This window comes from Oratosquilla oratoria, chromosome 9, assembly GCF_046742065.1.
Source record: "Oratosquilla oratoria isolate Oo_2021 chromosome 9, ASM4674206v1, whole genome shotgun sequence".
Taxonomy (NCBI): Eukaryota; Metazoa; Arthropoda; class Malacostraca; order Stomatopoda; family Squillidae; genus Oratosquilla; species Oratosquilla oratoria.
In genome coordinates, this window is record NC_134785.1 from 53,057,556 (window position 1) to 53,066,526 (window position 8,971).

An 8,971-nucleotide genomic window follows, 5' to 3' on the forward strand; every position below is an offset into this window, starting at 1 on the left:
ACAAAAGAAAGGAAAATCGGCAGAAACAAAAGAAAATAGTAGAAAAAAAAGACAAAAAGAAAAGAAAATTAAGAAAGATAAAATAAAAACGGTAAAAACACAACAATAGCAGGAAAATCAAAGTAAAATTATAAATGAAAAAAAAATAAGGGGACCAGTAACAACTACAACATAACTCAGTTACATATCATCTATGAAAGTTGCTGACAGCCTCCTCTTTTTTCAACCCTTGAATACGTGGGAGAGCAATTAGTGTTCTGTGTAGTAAGAAACATCACCTTTGCCCCAGATGTAAGCCAGCAATGACTAGAACCTCAGAATATGACATAACATACCCTCCAGCAGAAAGTTTATCATGATCAAGTTTATGGGAAAGGTCGAATATTATGTGCAAATACGAATGATGTATAAATTTCGTCAAGTTTTATGTTTCTTCATGTATATATTTCTAATTTATAACTTTTTCATTATTCATATCTGCATCCTCCTCTTCATTTTCAAACTACATCTTTATTTCTACTTTTGTTGTTCTTTCCATCTGTTCCTCTGTTTCATCTAAATTTTTATCTTATACTTATGATATTTACTCAATTTATTTTGTTACCTCTTTCTATTTACTGTGTTATTATTGTAATTACTATTATTTATTTATCGATTTATCTATTCATTTATTTATTTATTTATTTATTCATTTATTTATCTATTTATTTATTATTTATTTATTTATTCATTTATTTGTTTATTTATTCATTTATTTATTTATTTATTCATTTTTTTTTTTTTTTTTTTTTTTTTTTTTTTTTTTCTTTTATCAAAACAGAGACTATATTATGAGACTCATTTTGGGCCAATTATCAGCATAATTCGTAAACGTCAAATATGGGCAAGTGACACGTTTCCCTGATGTTGATCCTATTCAGCGTTGTCTCCACAAAAGACAACCCTCGATGGCGAGGACGAAGGGGACGCCCAAAGAATTCATTGCTGGGGCAAATTGATCGAACCTATCAAAAGCTGTTGGAGTAGGAAGGGCAACTGCATGGGAGCTTGGTCGGAGAGGGCGTGGGGACTGAGGCCGTCGTGTGAGTGGTGCAACGTGATCTCTGGCATATGCCCCTTAATGATGACCATAACATTGAAATTATGCAGCAGTACATAGCAACTTTATCCTGGGAGTTCAAAATAAGATTTCTCTTTCTGTTTCGTCATTCTTTATATTTGTGATTGCTTTTCTATATTTCCTCCTTATATTCACTTATCCTAGCTTTCCAGCATCTTTCCCTTCGGTTTCTTTCATTCTTATTTCTTCACTTTTACCCAATTCCTTCTCTTCCTATTCCACCAACTCCTTCTCTTCTTTTTTTCTTCCAATATTTCACACCCTTTCCATTATTATCTTCACTTTCAACCTTATGCTCATTTCCTTTTCTTTTTCTCCTCTTTTTTTTTCTTTTTTCTTTTTCTCTTCCTTTTCCTTTTCCTTTCCTTTTTCTTGCTCATTTTGTTTCTTTACTGTTGTTTGTCTTTCAACTCACACCCACGTCCTAGTTTACCTCCTTTTACTATCTTCGTTTACCTTTTTTCCTCTTTCCTTTCTCCCCCTGCCTTTCTTCCTACCCTTCCATCTCTTCTTTGTTGTGTCCATTCATTCCCTTTCCTTCTACACTTGTTTCTCTGTCGCTTCCATTTGGTTCTCCTCCTTTACTTTCTCTATCTCTCCTTAAATGCATTTCCTACTCCACAATCTCTCTTCTATCTCATCATCATCCTCTACATTATCTCCATTTTCATTCCCCACTCTTCCCCTCGCTCTTCCTCCTCCTCCTCCTCCTCCTCTTTCTTCTTCTGCCCCCGTGAGGAAGCAGCTGCGAATAACGTTTATGATGCATTGGTCTAAGCTCGGCGCAACCTTCGATAAATCTGAAGAGCGAGAAGCTCAATGATTGTAGTTGGCCGGTAAATGTTCCACGGTTTGTTTAGATCAGCCGAGGAATTTCACCCAGACTGAAGGATCCAGACGGTGGACGGGGGAGGGGCTGAGAGGAGACGAGGGAGAGGGGATGTGGGAAGAGGCTGAGGGGAGAAGAGGGAGAGTGGGGAGAGGCTGAGGGAGATGAGGGAGAGGGGAAATGAGGAGAGGGTGAAAGAGGAAGGGAATAAGTGAGAGAGGAGCTTCCATCGCGGCAAAAGAAAGGATGTTCAGAAATTGGAAAGTATTTTGAATTTGGGGAAAGTATATTTTCAGGACATAGACAAGGCCTCAAGAATGAAATGCTGTTTATAAAAAACAAATAAAAAAAAATATATTATACTTAAGCGTTTAATCTTATCTTGCATAGAAATTATTCGTTTTTTCGTCCATTCTGTTTTATTTCTTCCTCTTTTTCTTCTTTCCCGTCTACATTATTTGTCTTCAATTTTTTTTTCATCATCTTTTCTTCTATTTTCTTTGCATTATACTTTTTTATTTTTTTCCTCTTGTTGTTGTTCTTGTTGCTGTTGTTGCACTTCTTTTTTTCTTCTTCTTCTTCGTCTTCTCCTTTTCTTTCTTTTTCTTCTTGTTTTTGTTCTTGTTCTTCTTCTTGTTCATGTTCATATTCATGTTCATGTTCATGTTCTTTTTCATGTTTTTGTTCATGTTCATGTTCTTGTTTTTGTTCATGTTATTGTTATTGTTCTTGCTCTTGTTCTTGTTCATATTCATGCTCATGCTCATGTTCTTGTTCTTGTTCTTATCCACGTTTTTGTTCATGTTCTTGTTCATGTTCATGTTCTTGCTCATGTTCTTGCTCATGTTCATATTCATGTTCATGTTCATGTTCTTGTTCTTGTTCATGTTCCTGTTCATGGTCTTGTTCATGATCTTTTTCTTGTTCTTGTTCTTGTTCTTATTCTTGTTATTGTTCATGTTCATGTTCATGTTCTTGTTCTTGTTCTTGTTCTTGTTCTTGTTCTTGTTCTTGTTCTTGTTCTTGTTCTTGTTCTTGTTCTTGTTCTTGTTCTTGTTCTTGTTCATGTTCTTGTTCTTGTTCTTGTTCTTGTTCTTGTTCTTGTTCTTGTTCTTGTTCTTGTTCTTGTTCTTGTTCTTGTTCTTGTTCTTGTTCTTGTTCTTGTTCTTGTTTTAGTTTTATTTTAGTTTTATTTTTTATGTTCATGTTCTTGTTCTTGTTCTTGTTCTTGTTCTTGTTCATTTTCTTGTTCTTGTTCATTTTCTTGTTCTTATTCTTGTTCTTGTTCTTGTTCATTTTCTTGTTCTTGTTCTTGTTCTTGTTCTTGTTCTTGTTCTTGTTTTTCTCCTTCTTTATCTTGCTCTACGTCTTTCATTTTCCCTATATTGTGGAAAATAATGTGCCAAAATGGTTGAATAATATAATAAAGTAAAAAAGAAAAAATGGTATTTGAGTTTGCGATTACCGGAAATCAAATAATGACGAAGAAAAAAAAAAAAAGAATATAATACAAATGTACACCACAAGGAAATTGAAAAAAAATAACATGCATTTAGATGTTGTAAGGTAGACACACAGACCACAGACACACAGACATGGACAAACATAGACAAAGACATAGCCAAGTCTACAGACATGGACACAGACATACACATAGACAAAGACATAGCCACAAATACAGACACGGACACAGTCACAGTCACAGAGAAAGTCACAAAAAAAATCAAATTCCACGTTTTCTCTTTGTAACTGCTGTGTTAAGTACAATGAAACAATTAGACATGAACAAAAGGTACAGAAATAAAAAATGTTTAATTGGAACTCTCGCTGCCAAAAGAATGGCATGAATTAATCCAATAGACTTTAGTGTATAACGGACAAGTCTTATAGTTCCCGTATACAATTTCCTAATCATGAGGGTGTACGTTAAGATGAGGGCGATGTCAGCTGCTCTTGATATTCTAATGGTTACAAATTAGCTCTATCATAGTACCTCTAATTATATTTCATTACGAAAATTAATGTAATATGAGATGAGTATAAAGGATACATACACGCGTGCACGCACATGCCCGCACACACATCAACGCACACACACACACGCACACATACACACACACAAATCTAATCTGCTTTTACTCGAGGTTAATTGAGATAATACAAGAAAGGGATGGATGGGCAGATTGCGCCTTCTTGGATTTGCAGAAAGCATTTGACAAAGTACCACACAGAAAATTAACAAGTAAAATTGAAATAAAAATAGGAGGAGTTCAAGGCAAACTGTAGGAATGGGTGAAGGATTTCTTAACTGGGAGAAAAATGAGAGTAGTACTTAGAGACAAAAATTCAAAATGGGAAGATGTGATAAGTGGCGTCCCACAAGGCTCTGTTTTGGCCCCTGTAATGTTCGCCGTATACATAAATGATATGGATGAAGGAGTAAATTGTTACATGTAATTTTTTTCTGACGATGCCAAATTACTCAAGAGAGTAAGAACAGAAGAAGATTGCAGATCGCTGCAGGATGACCTGGATAGAATATGGGAATGGATTCGGAGATATGAGATGAACTTCAACATAAAAAAATGTAGCACAATGGAATTTGGAAAAGGTAAAAATAGAATTTCGAGACAATATAAGATTGGAAACAAAGAAGTCAAAAAAGTAAACTCAGAGAGGGACCTGACAAACATGTAAATAAATTATTTGGAGAGACTTACAACTTATTAAGATCAATTACATAGATGAGGAGATGGTTAAGGAAATAACTGTTACACTGATAAGACCGTAAGTAGAATATGCTGTATCAATGTGGGTACCTAGCAAAAAAAAAGAACATAATAAAATTAGAAAGAATCCAAAGAGTAGCGACAAAAATGTCACTCACACTGTCAAATTTGACATATGAACAGAGATTGGAGAAATTACAGTTGTCAACACTAGAACAGAGAAGGGAAAGATCCGATTTGTTGACCATTTTCAGATTTATGAAAGGGATGGAAGTTCCCGATAGAGACGACTTATTAAAGTGGGACAGAAAAGAAACAAGAGGACATGAAAAGAAACTAAAGAAAGACAGTTACAGAAGAGACCTGAAAAAATAGCTTCCCACATAGAGTGATCGATGTCTGGAGCAAACTGAACAGAGAAACAGTGAACGCCAGAACTATACACGATTTTAAGAAAAAACTGGACGTGGAGAGATACGAAAACGGGTTACTACGAGCATAGCTCTCGTCCGTAAAATACAACTAGGTATACACACACACACACACACACACACACACACACACACACACACACACACACACACACACACACACACACACACACACACACACACACACACACACACACACACACACACACACACACACACACACACAAGGCTCGATGACGCAGTGGTATCGTTCGCAACTGCTAACCCAGCGGTCCGAGTTCGAATCCCGCCCAGGCCTGAAATAATTTCAGTGTCGCTGCGCTGCGAGCCGTTACTCCAACTCTCGTGGGCGGGGAGTTGGATGTGTGTATATATACTGTATATATATATATATACAGTATATATATATATATATATATCTATACATATATATATATATATGCAGAAAGATAATTAAAAACAACACTTGATCCACAAATTTTGCTGGTAACCACTAAGGAAATCGGAAGAAAACAGTAATTCCCAAGTACTTTCGTGTAATTCACATCTTCAGGGGAATACAGAAAAAAAATTGTGTTACAAAGAGGTTAAAATAACAAGATTATACACTAGGAAAGGAACTGGCATAGTAGGAGATGTCACAAAATTAAACACTAGGAAAGGAACTGGCATAGCACAAAATGACACGAAATATTACACTAGGAAAGGAACCGGTGAAGCACAAAAAGTCACATATGAAATATATATATATACATATATATATATATATATATACATATATATATATATATATATATTTATATATATATGTATATATATATATTTATATATATATATATGTATATATATATGTATATATATTTATATATATATGTATATATATATGTATATATATATATATATATATATATATATATACTGTATATATATATATATACAGTATATATATATATATATATATCTATACATATATATATATAAAATCCCCCAGCCATTCGCGGGGGTTAAGTTCCTTCCCCTCCGCGAATCCCGAAGATCCGCGAATTATTGATGCAGTTTTAGAACGCCTATGTATGATATTATATACGCTAGAATGTGCCTCTCAAACACATTCTAAAGACAGTCTTACTCATTAATACAGTAATAACGTAGTAATCTAAAGTAATGATAAATTAAAAACAGTGGAGAAACGAAAGCTCGTAACTGACATTATTATTTTAAAATTATTTACCAGTTATACTGTATCATCTCTCTTTTTTCAAAATTTCTATTTTATATTTATTGACATTGTTATTTTAAAGTTATTTACCAATTATACTGTGCCATCCCTCTTTTCTATTTCTTATCTTATATTTACTGAATTTGTAATTTAAAATCATTTACCAGTTATACTGTACCATCTCTCTTTTCTTTTAATTTTAATTCTATATTAACTGACATTGTTATTTTAAAATCATTTACTAGTTACAGTGAATGTGAGCGTTTTTCTGCTAAAAAATGGCTTAAGAAATTCACTAAATTGCCCAAAGTTATAGAAACAACAACAACTTTGAGAAAAAAATCCACGAGTATGCGGGGCTGCGAACTGTGAACCGCGAATGAGTGAGGGTATACTGTATATATATATATATATATATATATATATATATACATATATATATGTATATATATACATATATATATATATATATATATATATATATATATATATATATATATACATATTATATATATACATATATATATATATATATAATGTCAAACCTGAAAGAAAAAAATATATATATATACATCCCTATCTATACCTCTATACCATAAATGTGTAGATAATCTATTTGGAGGCGAAAGGCTGAAATATAATCCCTCATTTGTATAAAAACTAGAGCTTAAGGAACAAAATAGTTTCCATATTTGAAATCATCAGATCAAAAATAGAAAGAAACAGTGAAGAAATCTCACGCAACTGAGATATTCAAAGACTTTGTTTTTCCTGCGTTACTTTAGTCTGGTTATGGGAAGCCAAGTATGGAGAATTGACGTTTGTGAATTGATTATTTCAGAGACTTTAGTGACATTCCTCCGGATCAACTCGGTCAGCATTCTTTAATGATTGACATACTAGTCCCCACTGTAAGAAATAATGCTGATTAATTTTATTTTCTAATGTCCCTCCGTTCTACTATCCTCCTTGAATATTTCCTTAACGCCTCTATGAATCAATTCTTCGATGGAATATCGTCCTCAGGAATAGAGGCGCTGGCTATTTCTGACAATATACTAATTGTTTTGTGGAAGAATTTCCCATGGCTATATTGTTGGTAAACACAACGAAAAGACAAGACGACATCACTCTTTGAAAGGTTGAACAGACTTTATCTGTTCGCTTGTTCGTTGTGTCATTTATTGGTTAAATTGACTTATTTATTTTTTCAGCTATTTCTATGTGACTGTTTACTTATTTGTCAACTCATCTCTTTTACCACCTTATTCATTTTCATTCATCCATTTATATATCAAATTACATATACATTTATTCAATTCTCTATTTATTTATACATCGATTTATTCATCAATTATTCTCTATTATCATGCATTCGTTTGCATTCATTTTATTATAAATTCATTATCCTATATATGTGCTTACTTTTTTGTTTATTCAGGCATTCATATACCTGTAGATTTATTCATCTCCTTGTCACTATTTTCTCTTTACGCAAAGTCGCGTTATAGATTGACAGGTCTGTTATTTTTTTCTATCTTTGCATTCCATTATTTTTTTTTTCTCTTTACAAGCGGTCGCGTTATGGATTGACAGTTCTGTTGTTGGTTTCCTTTACTTTGCATTCCATTAAGCCATGTGTTGTTCTAATCCTTGCAAAGGAGGTCGAGTCCTTGAACGAATGTGAACCACCGCTCTCTTGCCAGCCTCATTTCAGGATTATAATCTGACTCACAATTCTAATCATGGGTGTAGCATTTGTACAGTATGTCTATCCCTTTGTTTCAAATTGCTGCAAGCGTTGCGTGTTTTGGCGCGTCTGACAATAAATGTTGCAATGCAGGAGGCTCGCAACATGCACGAATGTAATTTGGTCTGGGCATGAAAGTATTACTAGAATATATATATAAGAAACTTATTTAAGATTCTTGGCTCATTCAGCATGGTAATATGTATATATGTATATATATATATGAATATATATATATATATATATATATATATATATATGTATATATATATATATATATATATATATATATATATATATTGTGAGACGGTCTTATTTAAAAAAAAACTGAGATCGTGACAAACAAGAGATTAGGCTGAGATTTTCATTTACCGAATTCTTTACTCTATTAAATAGATTTGTACACCTATCATGTCAGGGTGTCAAAGTATCTATATTATCTTTTGAAGAAAGTCCCAGATAATTTCTATACTACTCGTAAGTTATATGTCAGCAAGGAAATACAATGTACGGTTTTACGAAATGCGGCGGTAATCTTTTTTAATTAACAGGAGCAAAGTTGCCGCCTCATCGGGCTGAATCTGAAAGACGCCCTCTTCAGACAGTGTAGGAGACGGACGTCCCTCTGCACTGCCAGTATTTGACTCATAAACAATGGTTTAACAGGCCAGACGTTCCGTCTAAATTGTGGTTCCCAATCGGTGTGCCGCGGCACCAAAGAGTGCCGTGAGATCAACTGAGGGTGCCGCTAAAATCCAGGGCAAAAATATTTTTCATATTACCGACTCTCTCTGCCATCCATTTTTGTTCATTAAAGCAGCATCAGTGTAAAGATGAGTATTTTCATATCATTCAGGGACAAAAAAAAATTATACTGATGTTGAATCAACAAA